Source organism: Macrotis lagotis, chromosome 3 (assembly GCF_037893015.1).
Source record: "Macrotis lagotis isolate mMagLag1 chromosome 3, bilby.v1.9.chrom.fasta, whole genome shotgun sequence".
NCBI classification, from domain to species: Eukaryota; Metazoa; Chordata; class Mammalia; order Peramelemorphia; family Peramelidae; genus Macrotis; species Macrotis lagotis.
In genome coordinates, this window is record NC_133660.1 from 22,282,292 (window position 1) to 22,302,168 (window position 19,877).

General features: G+C 36.1%; 1 long non-coding RNA gene across 1 annotated transcript; it reads left to right on the top strand.

Annotated features, from left to right (window-relative positions):
- The first annotated feature begins 498 nt into the window (after positions 1 to 498).
- On the top strand, positions 499 to 19,307 carry LOC141516004 (uncharacterized). Its single transcript, XR_012476581.1, has 3 exons — positions 499 to 915; positions 17,947 to 17,999; positions 19,136 to 19,307. It is a non-coding gene; the product is annotated as an uncharacterized LOC141516004 (long non-coding RNA).
- Positions 19,308 to 19,877: the final 570 nt, after the last annotated feature.

Consider the following 19,877-nt stretch of genomic DNA (forward strand, 5'->3'; position numbering starts at 1 on the left):
AATTCTGTCCCTTCACTGACTCATTGAATTTTAATTTGGGGTTTCCAGAATGTTGGTAGATATATCCATATAATCCAAAGACTCAGGGAAGGAAAAAGATTCATGGAAGATGGACTAAAAATATATTGGGTTGGGGTTGGTCATTACCAATTCTTTGGGTCTGATGACTATGCTAGAAAGCATTCCTTAATAAGTAACTTTGAATTGTCATTCTTAGCACGTAGAAATAGATTTGCTTTGTTTTTTCTTCCAAATAGATTTAAAGTCATTAGTTAGCTATATTTTGGAAAACTGAGGTATTACCCTGGATGAGGAAATCAAGGGAGAGGAGGATGAGAAATCAGAGGACTCCCCACTGGAATCAGCCTCATTGAGAGAATCTAAATCCCAGGACTGAAGTCACAATGACCTCTGCTCGTTTGCTATAGTGATAGGGACAATGGCTAAGGATTGCCCTTGCTGGAGTGAGGTAAAATATTTAGAAGAGGAAAAGTAAATACAAACTGAGAAATGAACCTAGTCCTTTGGGTAAGGTCTTACATCCTGGTCAGTTTCTTCATCTCTTAAAAGCATCCTCAGATACTGGCTGTATGACACTGGGCAAGTCATTGAAGCTTTATTTACCTCAACTATAAAATGGAAATAACAACATTTACCTCCCAGGATTCTTGTAAGGAACAAAGGCATATTATTTATACAGAATTTAGAATAATATCTGGGATATAATATTTATTTAATAAAATAATTAAGCTTAAAAGGAAACTGCAGATTCTCAGATGCTGAGATGAGGAAGAAGTAATCCAGGCAGGAGATCAACAAAGAGCATGAATGGAGAAAACAGAAGAGAATATTTAGAAGTTCATTTTCAATAGATTATGCATGAGAAAGGAAATAATGTGAAATAAGACTTGAAAGGTAAGTCAGGATCACATTTAGGGGGCCTTAGATACCATGCTGAACAAGTCTATATTTTATTCTAAAACCAATCATCACTTGCATCACACCTAAGTAAGCATTTGATATGTTCAGAGCACTATTACTAGAGGATGGAATTACAAAGACAAAACATAATGGGCCCTTGCCTTCAAGGAGCTTATTTTCTTCCTTGGGAGACAAACATGCATGCATAGAAATGTAATGGGGACTGGCCAGTGAGAACCAGCGTGACCTGCTCTGCATCTTTCACTTTGACATTAATAAACCTGTTTTCAAATGTTGTAATGGAAAACCCAAAGCTTAGTGGCCAATCCCTGCCCTACTCTAACACTTTCCCCTACCTTACATAAATTTATGCAGAATAAATATGAAACAAATACATAAATACAAAATAATATGGGGAGGGAGGAGACTAACAACTTAGTGGCATCAAGAAATGCCTCCTGGGCGGCTAGGTGGTGTAGTGGATAGAGCACCGGCCTTGGAGTCAGGAGTACCTGAGTTCAAATCCAGCCTCAGACACTTAATCATTACCTAGCTGTGTGGCCTTGGGCAAGCCACTTAACCCCATTGCCTTACAAAAAAAAAACCTAAAAAAAAAAGAAATGCCTCCTATAGAAGATGAAGTCTTTTTAAGAAAACTGAAGGTTATAATAGGTAGAAATGCGTAGAGAATGAGTTCTAGGGATGGGAGAGAGGCTTTCAGTGGCTCAGAGATGGAAGATGAAGTGTTCTTTCTAAGGAATAGGAAGGAGAGTTTGGCTGGAGAACTAGTGTATAATGCCTGGAGATGCAAATTGGAACCAGGTTGGGAGGGACTTTAAATACCAAACAGATGAGTTTATAGTTGATTCTAGAGGTAAAATGAAGCATTTACTGAATAGTAAAGTGACATAGTTTAGGAAAACCACTTTGACAATTATGTAGAATGGATTGGAGAAGGAAAAGACACTTGAGGTAGGGTGACTAACTAGGAGGTCATTGAAGAGGTGATGAGTGCCCAAATGAGGCAGTGTCTGGGAAAATAGAGAAAAGGGGAAGATGTGAGAAATGTTGGAGAGATAGGAATGACAAGATAATAAATTAGTTATGGGGAAGAGGGTAAAGTAGAATGAGGAAGAGGTGACTTGCAGATGTGATGCTGGTATGAGGAAATTCAGAAGAGGGGAGGGTTCTGGGGGAAGAGGTGATGAGTTCTGTTTTAGACATGTCCCATTGGAAATGACTACAAGCTATAGGAGTTGAGACGTCCTGTATACAAGTGGTGGTGGAAGACAAGAGTCCAGGAGAGAAACTGGGACTGGACTGGTACATCTGAGAATAGTCTAATAGAAATGATACTTAAACTCATGAAAACTGAAAAGGTACCAAGTGGGAGGGTAAAGGGAGAAGTGAAAGAGTATGGAGAAAGAAGGGAGTCAAAGTCCTAGGGAGTCAACTCAACTAACTCTGGAGTGTCTATTGTTAAATTTTCATTTGTGAACATTTACACCATGGAAATCCCCTATTGCTATAAGTCTGGACTTGAGTTATTGTTTTGTTGATTTTTTTTTAGACTTAAAAAAGTAATGTTAATATTGAAAACATTGAATTGTTAATTGAAAATGTTATTATCAAAAACTTAAACTTAAAAGTATGTACATTTCTTTTCTGGAAATTCAGTTATAAAACATTAATCAGCACACACCACTGTTAAGTGGTGGAATATAGATATGGTGATCCAACACATGAGACTGAGGAGAAGACTTTAGAGAGATGGAAGGAGTACAGGGAAAGAGTCAAGTCATGAAAACCTAGAAAGGAGAGTGTTAAGAGGAGAGAGAGGTCAACAGTATTGATAGGGCAGAAAGTTCAAGAAAGCTAAGGATTGAGAGACATGTCATCAGATTGGGCAATTAAGAGACATTGATAACTTTGGAGAGAGAGCTGTTTTTTGGTTGAATGATGAAACTAGAAGGTAGATCTCAAAGGCTTGAGAAGTGAGTAAAGTTGAAAACTGGTAAAAGACAGGGTTTGTTTGTTTATTTGGTTGGTTTTTCAATTTTCTTTTGCAGGATTTGTTTTCTAGGAGTTTGACTATGAATTGGGAGAAGGGATATAGGATGCTAGCATGACAAGTGAGGAGTTTTTAAGGATGAGGGAAACCTGGCTGTGTTTTTATGCAGCAGGAAAGAGGTAACAGATGAGGAAAGGTAAAAATGAAAGAAATTATTGTAGGAGCAATACTCTAGAGAAGACAGGGAACAATAGCAAGGATTTACATAGAAGGGCTTGGTCTTGATTGCCATTGACAGGCTTTTGTAGGATTATTTTAGTAGCTTAAGTAAGAAGACTATATTGCAGAGAGGAAGTACTAGGGAGGATCAAGGACACTTGTTTCCTTTCAGTAGTCCAGGTAAGGAAAATGGGGGCCTGAATTAAGATATTGGCTTCAAGAGTAGAGAGATGAGGACAGATGAGAAATGTCATAGCAGGGAAAATGGCAGAGCCTGGTTCCTGGTTCAATGAAAGGCCCTCAGATACAGAAGCTAAACAAAGGGGATATGGTCATCAATTATGAAAACTGGGTTCCTTCTTGGGGGTGGGTGGGCTCACATACTCACTTTCATTCATTTCGAAGTCTGAGATACCAGATAACATCTGTTATCTTCTTGGTGTTTAACATGGAGAGTATGTATTACTTATATAACCAAACAATGATTATTCCGTAGGGGCTAGAATAATCCCCAAAGGCCGATTCAGTTGTTTTTAATCCCTCCTCTGAGGTTCTCCCATACTCCTAAGGAGATTTGGGAATCTCTCTCTTCCCATGGCTCAGGTCACCACAAATAATATTTCACCAATTTTAAGGGCTTCCCAACCAACCCAATTCCATCTGTCATTCAGATGAGCTTTTTTTTTTTTAGGTTTTTTGCAAGGCAATGGGGTTAAAGTGGCTTGCCCAAGGCCACACAGCTAGGTAATTATTAAGTGTCTGAGGTCACATTTGAACTCAGGTCCTCCTGACTTCAGGGCTGGTGCCCTATCCATTGCACCACCTAGCTGCCCCTCAGATGAGCTTTTGCAAGAAAAAAACAAATATTGCAAACGCCACACCTGGGAGGCATAACTCTCTCTCTCCTCCCCACTTTATAGTATCAGTCTTTGTTTTTATAAAGTAAGTCGTTATCAATGTTTCCTGTTTCTTACATCACCATGGTTTTCTTTTTTAAAGAAAGATTTTATTTTGAATTTTACAATTTTCCCCCTAATCTTGCTTCCCTCCCCCACCCCCCACAGAAGGCATTCTGTTAGTCTTTGCATTGTTTCCATGGTAGACATTGATCTAAGTCGAATGTGATGAGAGAGAAATCATATCCTTAAGGAAGAAAAATAAAGTATAAGAGCAAAATTACATAATAAGATAATGTTTTGTTTTTTAAATTAAAGGTAATAGTCTTTGGTCTTTGTTCAAACTCCACAATTCTTTCTCTGGGTACAGATGGTATTCTCCATCACAGAAACCCCCAAATCGTGCCTGATTGTTTCTCTGTTGGTATTAGCAAGTCCATTAAGGTTGATCATCGCCCCCATATTGCTTTCAGGGTGTACAGTGTTCTTCTGGTTCTGCTCATCTCGCTCTGCATCAGTTCATTCAAGTCCCTCCAGGCTTCCCTGAGTTCCCGTCCCTCCTGGGTTCTAATGGAACAATAGTGTTCCATCACATACACACACAGTTTGTTAAGCCATTCCCCAATTGAAGGGCATTCACCTAATTTCCAATTCTTTGCCACCACAAACAGGGCTGTATAGTACTCAGTCTTAAAGTAAGGGAGGGGTTCACAATTTCATTCCATTCCTCTACAGCAATACTCCCATCAAGTTTTAAGTCAAAAACTGCCTTGGGTTTATGTATGTCTCAAGAAGTTGACTTTTCAGGCTTCCAAACTGAACATGCAATCTGGAACCTTGCTACCTGGATCACAGTGGTTTGAGTTCTTGGATTCAAGGGCCCTATCTCCTGTATCTAGGACTAAAAAGAGCAAATAAGAAAAGATGGAAATCCCAAGTTGAATTCACAGGGTCACAGGATCTAAAGGGACCTGTGTATATGAGCCCAGTGACCTGATACTGTAAGATCAGAATAGTTGGTATTCAATGGAAGACCTTGGTCTTTTAGAGTCAGGTCTTTCCCATTTCACCAAGGCTCTATGGCATTCCAGCATTGTGATGGGATATGACTATGCTGTAAGAAATGATGAGCTGGATGATCTTAAAAATAACATGGAGAGGCTTGCATAAAATAATGAAGAGCAAAATGAGCAGAACCAAGAAAATGGTATATACAGTAACAACAATGCTGCTTTAAAATCAACCTGGAGTGATTAAGTCATTTTGACTATTATAAATATCTAAACTGACTACAAAGGATGTATGAAGGAAGAATATTTGCATCTAGAGAAAGAAGTGATAAACAGAAACCTATATAGAATGATTTTTATATACTTACAAACACACATTTGTGGCAATTGGTAGCTACTTTGGGGGAGGGAAGAAAAAAAAGAATGTAACATAACTTTTATTATATTTTTATTATATGTTTATAAGTTGTATATAATAGATTTGCAGTTTCATGTGCAATATATTTTTTCTATTCTACTATGTTATGGAAAAGCTTGGTCTCATTTCTTAAATTCAGAATAAAAGTAGAGGAGGTAGGGTGACTCTTTCCTCCCCCTAGCTTAATTCTTAGATGATTAAAAACTTCACCACACCCCAATCCTCATACCTCCCACCAGTACTACAGGAAAGAGAGAAAGACTGACCCAGGCTGACAGATTTAAAGACAAATCATGTTCTGGCTACACATTCAATGGGAAAGGCTGATTCCACCCTGGGGTAGAGGAATTGTAGAATGACTTCTCCCAGAAGCAGATTCCTGCCATTTCTTAAATAGCCTCCCTTTTGGGTCACCTGAGTACATACAAAAACCTGGTCACAAGAGAAAAAATACAGTCCTTTGTGATTTATTCATTCATATTCTTTGGTTTTGATGACTCAGAGTGAGTCACTGGACCCTAATAACTCTGTAGGAGAGAATGAGACTGGTGACTGCATAGCCGTGCCTCACTCAAATCCAATTCACTTGCAAGCCAAGATATCCTCCCAAAGTCATTGGTCCTCTTTGAGGATTGAAGGACTACCACCACCACCACCACCACCACCATCCCCACCAATAATCCATATTTTTCAATACTCTTCTCATGTACTGAGGGCCTTTCTCTAAGTGTTCTCAGTTTATAAGCAGACCACTACAGCATAGATGCTCTCCATCTATGACCCTTTACCCTTCCCCAGGGTCCCTTCAAACTTTTATTTGGTGTTGTCATTAGAACCATTATTGTAGTTGTTCACTAGCACTAAGACATGGTCCTTGAGGCGACCCAGAATAATGATGGTGATGATGATGATAAACATGTTCATAGTAATTTAAGGTTTGCTAACATTTGCCACATCCATTTTATTTATTTATTTTTGGAGGCAATCAAAGTTGGGCAGTTTGTCCAGGGTCACACAGCTAGTAAGTCTCTTGAGGCAGGATTTGAACTCAAGTCCTCCTCACTGCAGGACCAGGGCTCTATCCACAGTATCACCTAGCTTCCATTACTACATTCATTTTACAATTTAAATTTGAAGATTGTCAACACAGAGACAATCTAGAAGTCACTGACTCTCAAAAAGAGTAACGGTCAAGTAAGATGACCTATCTGAAAGTATGCAAAGAACATTGTGAACTTACTAGCTCAGGGCATGGGTGTACCAGTAGGCTTGTTTATGCTGGCATTTCCTAACCCTACTGCTTAGGAGAAAGAACTATTATGACATCACTGCATATTTCCCTCAGTTACCACAGTCTTTCATCTAGGATTGCTTTCAATCCTGCTTTTCATCTGGAGAAGTTCTTTCCATCTCCCCTAGCTTTGTTCTTGGGGAAGATTGGCCACTCCATTTGTCCTGGGAGAGGAGGGATGCCAAGATACTGACAAAAAACAGAAGATATGTATGCCACAGTCAATTAAAAGTGACTAGCTATTCAATTCCCTTTGTGAATATCAAGTGACAGAAAAAATAATACAGAATGTGGTTTCAGCAAAATTCAAATTCAGGAAAATGTTGAACATTCTCTGAATTAATTTAATAAAGAATCCAATTATGCAAGAGTTGAGATGAGAGTTCTGAATAGGTGAAAGAAAGTGTCCATCTCTTTCTGTTTTCCTTAAACACAGGAACTCAATTCAGCACAGGATATAAACTTCCTTTGGCATCTCGATTATGAATTATTACAATGTCAGCTGGAACATTCAGTCCATATGGACAGGTGGGAAGAAAGCTGATCATTTCCAAGAGGATTTATTCCAGATTCATAAAGGAATGTGGTTATTATTCTGTGTTGGGCAATGTTTTGAAATATATTTCAATGGCAGGGACTGCCAGGGGTTGGGGGATGGAGAGAAGGGAGGAAATAAGATTGAATAAAGTGGTAAGGGAAAACAAAATTTGGCAGTAAGTTTGATTTCATATCCTTTTTTTAAAACTACTATGACTGGGGCAGCTAGGTGGTGTAGTGGATAAAGCACCGGCTTTGGAGTGAGGAGTACCTGGGTTCAAATCCCGTCTCAGACACTTAATAATTACCTAGCTGTGTGGCCTTGGGCAAGCCACTTAACCCCATTTGCCTTGCAAAAACCTAAAAAAAAGCTACTGTGACTAAATAGAATGATTTAATTAATAATTTTCTGATTGGTAAAAGTCCCTGTTTACTTATTAAATACCTACTTTGTTTCTGACACTGCTAGTCTTCATACAGTAAAAGATCACAAATGAGGCAATCACTAAATTCAATGAGTTTATATTATACCAAGGGATCAACTTATGGCCTTAAGAGTATACACAAAATGTCTACAAAATAAAAAGATAGAGGCATCAATCCTGGGATTATAAGGACCTGAGTCACAATGCAGCCTTAGACATTTACCAGTTGTGTGACACTGGACAAGTTGCATCACCTTGTTTGCCTCAGTTTCCTCATTTATTAGTTGGATGGAGAAGGAAATGGCAAACCACTCCAGTATCTCTGCCAAAAGGGTTTAAAAATGACTCAATAACAAGCTCTATCCTTAGCTATTTGGAGAATGATAAGCCCCTAAATGTTTCTGGTTTTGTGTGACTTGATGTCAAAGGGTTTGAACTTTGAGTGGACAACGCTATTAGTGCAGGAAGAACAGATAACTCAGTAGATCTGAAAAAGATATTACTACCTGAAGTAGTTTTATTTTTTTTCAAGGCTATGGGATTAAGTGATTTTCCCAAGGTCACACAGCTAGGCAATTATTAAGTGTCTGAGGCTGGATTTGAACTCAGGTTCTCTTGACTCCAGGGCTGGTGATTTATCTACTGTGCTGCCTCACTGCACCCTGAAGCTTTTGTAAAACTTCTCTTCCTAGTTGTTACTCATGCCCAGGCTGTTTTCAGGCTTCTTTCCATGAGAGATGGGGAAGTGCTGCTTACCCTATCCCCTACCTTGACCACCATATGAACAAACAAATGAATGAATTAAATTTTATTTATATCATTACTATCTATAAAATATTGGACAAAACCCTGGTGATATACATTGAAAAGTAAGACTGTCCTTGCTCACATTCCAATGGAGGAAACCACATATGCAGAATGTTTCAACTGCAAATGAGATGGAAAAGTCCTGTGGCCCTTAAAGTGGAATCAGCAAAGTAGATGTTAAAGTATTTCCTTTAATATCTTTCCTACTGATAGAAATGACTCAGTTTCTAATGCACTATTTCACAGAGCAAAGGAGTTTCTTTTGTTTTAGGTATTTTAAAATTTTTTATTTATTTAAGGCTTAAGTGACTTGCCCAAGGTCACACAGCTAGGCAATTATTAAGCATCTGAGGGCAAATTTGAACTCAGGTACTCCTGACTCCAGGGCTGGTGCTCTATCCAGTGCATAACCTAGCTGCCCTGCCAAGAAGTCTCTTGGAAAAACCTTCCTTTTTTTGGTCTTCAGGAACTTGAACAGTCTTCTCCCCAGAAGCAGTTACCAGGCTGCATCTTCATACAGATTGTTTCTTGTCAGAAAGGTGGCTAGAAGCAGAACCCATGATCTGAAAGATAATGCCACTCCTGGGGTTCTCGGGCTTACCTGCAGGTCTGAACCAATTGGTGATGATGGTGGTAAAGAATGTGATTCCTTTCTTCATAGAAGCTGTTTCCTCAGATTCTGGCTAGAAGTGTGGTCAGTGATCTAGGGGATACTGCTATTCCCAAAGCTTATTAGGTTCATATGCCCAAAGGGCTATCAAATTGTGCAAATCCTTTGATCCAGCAATACCACTTCCAGTTCTGTATCCCAAAGAGAGCATAAAAAAGGGTAAAAGGCTTACACGTACAAAAATATTTATAACAACTCTTTTTGTGGTGGTAAAGAATCAAAAATTGATGGAATATTTATCATTTGGAGAAGAATTGAGCAAGATGTGATAAATGCTTGTGATGGAATACTATAGTGCTATAAGAAATGATAAGCAGGAAGATTTCAGAAAAACCTGGAAAGACTTACATGAACTGATGCTGAGTGAAGTGAGCAGAAGCAGGAGAACATGGTATATAGTCAGAGCAACATTGTGAAATGATCAACTATAATAGATTTAGCTCTTCTTAATTATCCAATGATCCAAGACAATTCTAAAAGACTCATGATAGAAAATGCCATCCACATTCAGAACAAGAGTTATGGAATCTGAATCTAGAACAAAGCATACTATTTTCACTTTTTTGTTGTTTTTTCCCATGATTTTCCCATTTGTTCTGTTTTTTTCTTTTACAATATAACTAAAGTGGAAATGGGTCCAACATGATTATACAAATATAATCTATATCTGATTGTTTGCCATCTTGGGGAGGGGAGTAAGGGAAGGAGGAAAAATAATTTGGATCTCAAAATCTTATCAAAAATGAATATTGAAAACTATTATCATATATAACTAAAAATAAAATACTATAAATTCATATGTATAAGGCTCTAAATGTCTAGAAAGAGAATGTATATACATATATATGTGTGTATTAATGTGTTTATACACACACACACAAGTATCTATATGTAAATATATGTAGACCCGACTTAAGGGGCTTATGCTGTCTACAATGTTGTTTGAGGAGGGGCTGGTGATCAGGGTTGTAGATCGATCTGATTAGCACAAGACTCCTCCTGACTCTTCCTTAGGGTAGCTTACTATTTCAGGTAGGTTGGCTTGCCTGTCCCATAAGGGGCAGTTGGTAAGCAATTGATAGGGATGACTGGACCCTTCACCATCACTTAACTCTACCTATTAGGGAGTTGGAAGTTTGCTGGTGTACCCAAGCAGGTTGGTGGTATGCCTGATCCTGGATCTTTGGTTGCTTTCTCTGTGGTAGCTTTTGATGAATGAATGAATTAGTATGATCCAGGCTTGAGAGACACTTTTTTGAGTTTGAGAGGTTTGGTGGTCTTACTCTTTTGGTAAGAGGTGACTGGCAAGAAAGGGAAGAGTTCCTGGAAACTATTCCAGTGCTCCTGGAGCACATGATCAGCAGCAAAGATGAGCCCAAACCTTGGACTTGGATTCCCAAAAACACCTACCCTGAGGTGAAGAATGCAAAACCAAGGCAAGATACAAAGTGCCTTTTCAGCAGTGCCAGGAAATACCTCAGGTTTATATGAGTTTAAGAATCAATATTGCCGCTTATTCAAGTTTATTTCTGTAAAATGAATGCCTGTGACTGTTCTATGTTTTATATTACTTTTGTGGGTAGGAAAAAAATACCTTCCCCATACCTGTTTCATATGGTGCACTGGGTATTTTTTCTACTTTCTTCTTTGAGGAGACCCTAGACATAAAACAAAACCTAAGTTTAAAGAAAATCTTTCATCAGGGTACCAGGGACAGTATGAAATGATCCAAGGAGTATTAGAAAAAGGATTATACCTCCTTTCATTGAAGACCAGGCTAATTAATAGATTCAATGTAAAGGATTTCTTAGGCCTTGTACATGGTAGGCATGCCTTCCACTATTTTTGCCCTTCCCATCCATCCATCCATCCATCACCCCTACTCTGGTCTCACTTTTCTTCCTTAAGTATTTGTTTGTTTGTTTTGTTCTTTAGGTTTTTGCAAAGCAAATGGGGTTAAGTGGCTTGCCCAAGGCCACACAGCCAGGTAATTATTAAGTGTCTGAGAGTAGATTTGAACCCAGATACTCCTGACTCCAAGGCTGGTGCTTTATCCACTATACCACCTAGCTGCCCCCTTAAGTCTTAATTGTACAATTTATCTATTCATTAGCCTTGAATCTTTACCCTCTTTCCTTTCATCATCTTACACCTTGCTAGTCTTCATCAAACTGCCTTCACTAATTCTACTCTTCCTAGTGATTTGAATATTTCTTGAGGAGGCCATGTGACAATGTCCTGGTCTTGGTCCACTGCAATAGTGTTACGTAATTTCAACTGATCATTTAATGACACACATTAATCCTTTCATTTTGTTTTCCCCAATAGCTGTTTCAACCTTTTTTAAGACCCTACCAGCACCATATGTCCCATCACTAAACAGACATCTTACAATGAAAAAAACCTTTGATCCTGAGCCTATCTGTCATGACCTCCCTTATCTCTTCTACTCCATACTTGAAATTTCCTCTATTTCATTATTCCTCCTCTCATTCTTTGCTCCAGTCATTGAGGGAGAGGTAACTATTCTTTTCGCAGTTTGTTTTCTCTTCTTGGACCTTTTATTCCATTCCTCCCCTTCCCATCTGAATTCTACCATCTCTATTCATTTCTTCTCTTCTCTCAATTTCAATGAATCTTTTGGCTTCTTCCTTGTTGTCTACAAACATAACCACTTCTCCCTCATCTTTAAAACAAAACAAAGCAAAACCCATTACTTATTCCTGTCAGTTCTTTAATGTTTTTATCTATATCTCTTTACTTTTACTTTCTAATTATTAGACAAAATAGCTATGCATTCTTACTTTCACCTTTTCACTGTTCATTCACCATCAGCCCCTGAAATTTAGGTCATAAGCCCCAATACATCACTAAAATTATTTTCCTTAAGGCAACAAAATATATCCAGATCATTTATATTAATATATTTATTGTTTCAGCATCTTATTTCTGAACATAATCCTCTTTCTTCCCTTTAAAAAGGCTGAAAAATAAAGGAAAAAACAGTTCCACAAAACCAACACATCAATGTCTGAGAATATATATAATATTCTATACTCATAATCCTTCAAACCTGCAATGAAAAAAGTCATGTGGATTTTCTCAAACTTTCTTTGGGATTCAGGTTTGCCATTATTATTTTTCCAGTTACCCTTTTGTTTTCCTGTTTTTCCCCCTCATTTATATCATAGTCATTTTGCCCTTCACAGTTCTTTTGCTTCACCATGTATCAATTTTCTTCATTCTACTAACTTGACTGTGTCAGTTCATATGAGTTTTCCATGTTTCTCTGAATTCTTCACATCTATTTCTTAAACTACAGTAAAATCTTATTACATTGCTGAATTACAGTTTATCTATTTCTCCAACTGAAGGGCATCTACACTTTCCATAATTATGCCAAAATGTTATTACAAATATGTCTCTCTCTATAGGTCTTTTCTTTCTATTTTGACCTTAGAGTATATAACAAGGGGTGAGATATCTGGGTCAAAGGATTTGGACATGTGAGTCATTGTTTTAGTTTATTTATTTTAAAAATAATTCCAAATTGCTTTACAAAAACAAACTGGTTCAATTCCCATCAAGCAATGTGTTTGTATCCCTGTTTTTCCTCTCCAACACTGGTTTTCTACATACTTTTCATATTTGCCAATTTACTGAAAGTCTAGAACTTTTGTGATTTGTGCTTTTCTTACTATTAGGAGTTAGTAGCAATTTTTGAATGTCATTAATATTCTTCTTGATTCATGAACTACTTTGGATTGATACATTGGAAAATGATTCATGGTCATTAATCAGTTTAAAATTTCAAATATCTTAAATACCAGAATTCATGAAAGATACTTGATTCAAAGATTTTTTTCCCAATTGTTACTTTCCCTTCTTAATTCTAGTTTTATTAATTTTGTTAGTACAAGAGCTTTTCAGTTTCATTCAATCTAAATAAAGTTTTATCTTTTGTGATCATTTCTATCCCCCCTCCTTGCTAACTGTGAAAGGTACTTTGCCCAATTTATTTTGCTTCCCTTTCATTTCCTTCTCTTCCCTTCTCTTCCCTCTTTCCCTTCTTCCATGGTCTCTCTGTCTTTCTCTGTTCTCTCTCTCTCTCTCTCTCTCTCTCTCTCTCTCTCTCTCTCTCTCTCTCTCTCTCTCCCCCCATCCTGTTTTTCTTTCTCTTACAATCAACTCATATATCATTTTGAGCTTATTCTACTATATGATCTAAAACAATGGTTGAAGATAATTTTTGCTCAGCTAATTTCTTTATTCCCTTAGCAGTTATTGTCAAATAGTGAGTTCTTCAAATAATATATTCTCAGGATTTTATTTTTAAGGTCCTTTGCTTCTGAATCTTCATCTTTCCCACAGATTTATCCTTCTATTTTTGTTTAAGTAATCCAATGGATGCATTGTAACATAACTTGAAGTCTGGTAGCGCTAGTCCTACCCCCTTTTCCTACCTTCATTCCTATTTTCATTATTTCTCAGAGGATTCTAGACCTTTGGCTTCTCCAAATGACTATACTATTGGTCATTTAATTAGTATACCATCATATCTCTAAGTTGATTTAAATGATTCCATTTTTATTATAGTGGTGTGGCCCAATCAGAAGCAAAAATGACCATGTTTCCTGCCATTCTATAGTTCTTTAAAGAATATTGTGTAATAGTATTTGTCTTGAGTGTGTCTGCACAGATTGCTTCCATATATTTTATGCTTTTGTGATTATTTTTAATGGAATTTTCCTATTATTTCCTCTTGGGTTTTGTCATCACTATATAGAAATGTTGATGATTTTCTGGATTTTGTGTCATGTTCTTTGTAAAAGTTATTGTCTTTTCTGGGTTTTTTTAGAGGTATTATAGGTTTTTGCAAGGCAATGGGATTAAGTGCCTTGCCCAAGGCCACACAACTAGGTAATTATTAAGTGTCTGAGGCTGGATTTGAACTCAGGTACTCCTGACTCCAGAGTGCTCTATCCACTGTGCCACCTAGCCACCCCTAGAGGTATTATAAATGAACTGCCATATCCTTAGTAAATGGGCATTTTTTTCCTTCTCTACCATTTCATAATTTTACTATCCTTATGTCTTATCATTGCCAGCATTTCCAGAACTGTGCTAAATAGTAGCAGAAAAAGAGGCATCCTGTTTGACTTCTGTATTTATTGATAAAGCTTGTAGTGTTTCCTTGTTATAAATAATGCTTTTATTTTTAAATGTACACATTTGACATATTGAAAATGTTTTTTCTATACTTGTATTTTATGTTTTTCTCTTGATTAAACCCAATATTTATGTCCATTTTGACTGATAGCATAATTTTAACTGAATTCCTATTGTTTTTTCATGTTTTTTTAAGTTACCTGATGTGTGGTAAATATAACCCCCATAGTAAAAATCTCTTCATTCTCTAAAAGCCTAGGTGGGATAGGGAGAATATTTCTTGTATACAGCATACTATTAGATTTTTTTCTTCCCAATTCTGACATTCTTTTATTTGTTGTGGATAATTTAACCTATTAAAGTTAAAGTTATAATTGTTAGATTTGTGGTTTTTGTTCTATTTTTTATTTTGCATTTTTGATCTCTTTTCTCTTTTAAGTCAGTACTTTGTCCCTGAAATTAGCTGGGCTTACACTTTGATACTAGGCTATTCAAATAATATCTTCTAAGGATTTGTCCCTCAACCTTAACCTCTCATTCTTATTTACCTAATTGTCCTAAAATTTCTGAATTTATTTTGTTAATTTCTTTTTATTCCCTATTTCTCTCCCTTCCCTTTATCTTTCTTTTCCCCCATCAAGTCAACCAAATAGCTTAAAATTTTTCCTCTCCACAAACCTCTTATTTTAAGTAACAGTCTTTTGCCACACCCTTTTCAAAGTTTTCCTTTGCTTTGACCTAATTTCTTTTCCCTTCCAGTCTCTTCTGAATTTTATATTCTGATTCATGTGCTATATGATTTCTTATTCATGTGTTTATTCATTTCTTCTTAATTTGTGTAATAAGGGTTAAGTTTTTAAAGTAGCAAATTTAAACTTCCTTATATGTTATTTCTATGTTATTCCTTTGTAGATCTCCCTCTATCTTCTCTACTTTCTGTTGTGTTTTAGGCTTAGAAATATCAGTTCATAAATAAAGCAATGTCAGGGGGAAAGTAACATGAAGGGGGATCTCTCTGTGCCCCAGTTTATCAAAGCTAATCCTAACAATGTCCAGTCTCTGATCTCCAGGCTATGTTATCCAGTCTTTGGTGTTATGTTCCCTCTCATGTTGCATTACTGACCCCAGTTGTTACTTACCCCCCATTTCCTTGTTTGTATAACTCTCCCTTCTGTTATTCCTTCTTGGGATTTAGTTAAAAGATTATTACTTCAACCACTTCTCCTTCCTTTCTCCTAATTTGTTTTCCTTAATTATTTAATTTCTTAGGTTTTGGTCCCTTAATGATCCATCTTTGTACTTTATTTTATCCCATAGATCCATTTTTAAGCAACAGTTTATAAATATGAAATGACTGGTTTCTTTATTTATTTTTTAAATAAAAATTGAACTAATTTATCTATGTTTGTGTTTGGTTTGGAGTAAATTAAGTAATCTGATCATCATCTCTGTTTTTGACAGGAATACTTCAAATACCTCTCTTTTGTTGAAAGTCTATATTTTGGGGTTGTGACTAGACTTAGGCTTACAAGATGTGTCATACTGAATTGTATCTTGAGTTTCTTTGCTTTTTGTCATATTTTATTTTCTTCTTGTCACAATTTCCTTTGTCTGTGGAATAATTCTGGACTATTTGATGGTCTTCTCATTCATATATGCATGTCTTTCATTGGATTATTATATAATTTGTTGTATGATATTGCAATTGAGAAATTTAACTATTTTATGTCCTAGAATTTGGATTAGAATATTTTATTTTCTGGTGATGAATTGTAGATTCAGTCAATTAGTCTGAAGATTTGATCAATAATTGTTTTCCATCTGTATTCAAAAAATAAAGGAAGTTTCCTTATATTATTTCTTTAGTAGAGTTTCTGAGTATTTTATTTTATATCTTTTGGGATATTTTGATCATTAAGTTTACTGCATAACCTGTGTTCAAGGATAGTAGCTTTGGCTTTAATAGAATTCATATATTCTTTTTCAGAATTTTGTGTTTTGCTCCACTTCTACAAAATTTTCTTCCATTTCAGGATTTCTCAATCTCTAAATCTTTTTCAGGGTCTCTGCTTCTTTGAAGATATTATTCAACATGTGTTCATTTTTCTCTGTTCTGTTATTTGTGTTCTTTTAAAGATTGTATGAGCACTCATTTTCAGACCACCAATTCTTTCATTTTTTTCCCTTTAAATTTTTAAGTTCTCTTTTGGACCATTCTGGTGTTTCTTGACATTGTTCAAGGATCATTAAGGATTTCAAAGAATTTTTAAATGAATTTTTTGAATTCATTTCTTTTAATATTCAAATATAATACTTAATGATTATATTGTGGACACCTTCTTTCCTCCTCTCTTTCTGACACTCTATCTGATTGTAAGCTATGGTTTTATTCAGTTTCTCACCTAACCATTGATCTTCAGGTTTCTTTTCTCATAATACCTCTTCTTTCCATTGCTGTCCAGAACTGTGAGTTGTAAAACTCCTCCATATTGGGAACATTGGGTAAAAGACTTGCACCAGCTGGGTTTTCAGCTCCTTTTAAATTGATATTTGATTTGATTTTTCTAATTACAGGTTATGGAAGTTTTTCAGCATTCATCCACTTGCATATTTTTAAGTTATATATTTTTCTACCATTTTCTTTTCCCACCCCCATTCCCTCAACTTGGTTAAAAGTTGTACAAGTATTTTTGTGTTTAACATATTCCCAAATTAGTTGTTTTCTGTTTAAAGAATTAGGACTAAAGGGGAAAAAAAGAAAACCATGGAATAGAAAGGAAAAAAAACATGAGAAGTTTTTAAAAAGTGAATATAGTATCCATTCAGAGTCTGTATTTTGTTTTCTCTCTGGATGTTGATGGCATTGTCCATAACAGATTTCCCAGGGTTGTCCTAGATTCTCTGAATTGCTGAGAGGAGCTGCATCCATCATAGTTGATCAACTCACAGTATTGTTGTCAATGTGAACAAATTCTTTATATACTTCTCTAAAGTCTGAACAATAATACTCCACAGCATTCATGTTCCCTAACTTGTTCAGCTATTTCCTTATTGATGGGAATTCCCTCAATTTCCAAGTCTTTGCCACTACAGAAAGAGCTGCTATAAATATTTTGAACTTGTAGAACTTTTCCCATTTTTATGATTTCTTTTGAACATAAGCTAATATTGGTATTTCTGGGTCAACGTTTTATTGCTCTTTGGGCATAGTTTCAGATTGCTCTTCAGGATACTGAATTAGTTCAGGATATTGAATTAGTTCATAACTCCACTAACAATGCATTAATATCCCAATATTCCCACATCTACTCTAATATTGATCATTTTCCCTTTTTGCCATCTTAGTCAATCTGATAGGTGTGAAATGGTATCTCATAGCTGTTTTAATTTGCATTTCTCTAATCAAGAATGATTTGGAGCATTTTTTCATAAGATTATATATTGCTTTAATTTCTTCATTTGAAAACTGCCTTCTCATATCCTTTGATCATTTATTAATTGAAGATTGTCTGTTGTCTCCTATAGATTGTTTTAGTTTTCTTATTAATGCTGCCTCTTCCCTTTTATTCAAGGAACTTTTTCTGAGATTAAAAGCTTCAAAGAGAGACCTGTGCTGGACATAAAGGTATGGGAGTCATCAACACAAAGATGATAAGTAAACTGATAGGCACTGATAAATCCATTAAATAAGAAAAGAGTAGAGGACAAAGGGAAAAGGATCTAGAGAAGAGGTTTGGGGTACATCAACTAGGCTAAAACTTGAAGGACATGCCAGCAAAGGAAACTGAAGAACATTTTATGATAGATAGGAAAAGGACCAAGAAAAAAAGAGCAATAACATGAAAATGCCAAGAGAAGACAATATCCAAAAGGAGAAGGTTATCAACATTATTGAATGCTATAAAAAGGTCAATTGGAAAGTTGAGTTATAAGATTAGAAATTAGATTTCAGAGGGTTTAGGAGTGAGAAGAGAGGAAAAGGAGACAATTTGCATATGCTGCATAACTTTTTATATATAGCAACTGGTATAGAGTACTTATCTTTTTATAGCAATTAGTATATAGATTATATCTTTTTATAGTGATTAGTATATAGGCTGTGTCTTTAACAGCAATTAGTATTCAAGATAGATTTTAATAGTGATTAATATATAGTATGTGGTTTTATAGTGATTAGTTTACAGTATATCTTGTTATAGCTAGTAGCATGTAGTATGTAGCTTTTTCAGGGAGTTTGGTTGAGAAAGGAAGGAGAGATTTAGGACAATAGCTAGAAGAGGATCTAGAGAGGGAGATTTTTAAACTGCTAAATCCATTGACTATTTTTCATGTCTTACACTCACTCCTAGATCTCTCTCTGTAGCCATTAATGCTGCTGGGAATCGCCTCTTTCTGGAAAGTTTCCTTCTTTGGCTTCTGTTATGCTTCTCACTCTTGGTGTATTTCTAATTGTCTACTTCTTTATTGGATCACTATTTCCCACTCTGAGTGTGCCTGTGTGCAGTGGCTATGTGTCTTCTTTTGATCTGAATATGAAAGAGTCATCAGCATAGAGGTAATCTGTGTGAAAGAAGGAAGCTGAAGGAGGAAGAGAAGATTTGGGCATGGAACATTAACAATAATATCAAGAGCTTTGCTCAGTCCCCAACCAGTTATTATTTTCTATGTTTATTTTAAATTTACATTACTGAGGTCAATGAATATTTTCAAATCACTTTATTATTTACTAACTTGATTTATTCTTTTCTTTTGTCCACGTAGTGAATTTCATCAAGGAAGTTAAACTTGAAAGCAAGGCTGGCCTGAATATTTTTGTCCTTTCTACAAAGAAATGTTCTCTCCAGGGCAACTTCCTTTGGTCTGAGTATTCAGCTGTCTTGGCCAGTATCCTGAAAGTAAAAAACAAGACCATGTTATTTCACTATTGTATTTCTTAAAAGACTAACTTGAAAAACAAATTAGTCCAAGATGTGAGAGCTCTTTTGTATGTTTTGCAAGATTTGGGGTTGGTTGAATTCCAAGGAGGTGGAGGAAAATAGGCTTAATGAATTCCCAAACAAGACTATTTGCCTAATAACATCAGGGTACCAGCTTATACTGTGCATTGTACAGGAAAAGAAAATAGTTGCTTATAAGTTACTCTTCACCATATTCCCTTTCCTTGTTTTTATGGCATATTCAGAGCCAATGCACACACAGATCATATTTCACAACCATCATTATCATTGATCAGAAAGTGTTGAATAAATAAAACCTACACATTTCTAGTAGGCACAAATATCTCCAGCCCCTACTGAAGAATTTCAGGTTGTTTCATAGAAAATGTCCACGGAATGTGAAAAATGAAGGAATTAGACCTGAAGATCTTTTCTGGCTTTAAAGTTCTATACTCTATCCCATCCATGTACAAATGTTAAGTCTTGAATAGTGGAAAAAACACTGAAGTGTGAGCTATAATACCGGCTCTACCACAAACTAGTCAGGGACTGCATGTTACTGGACT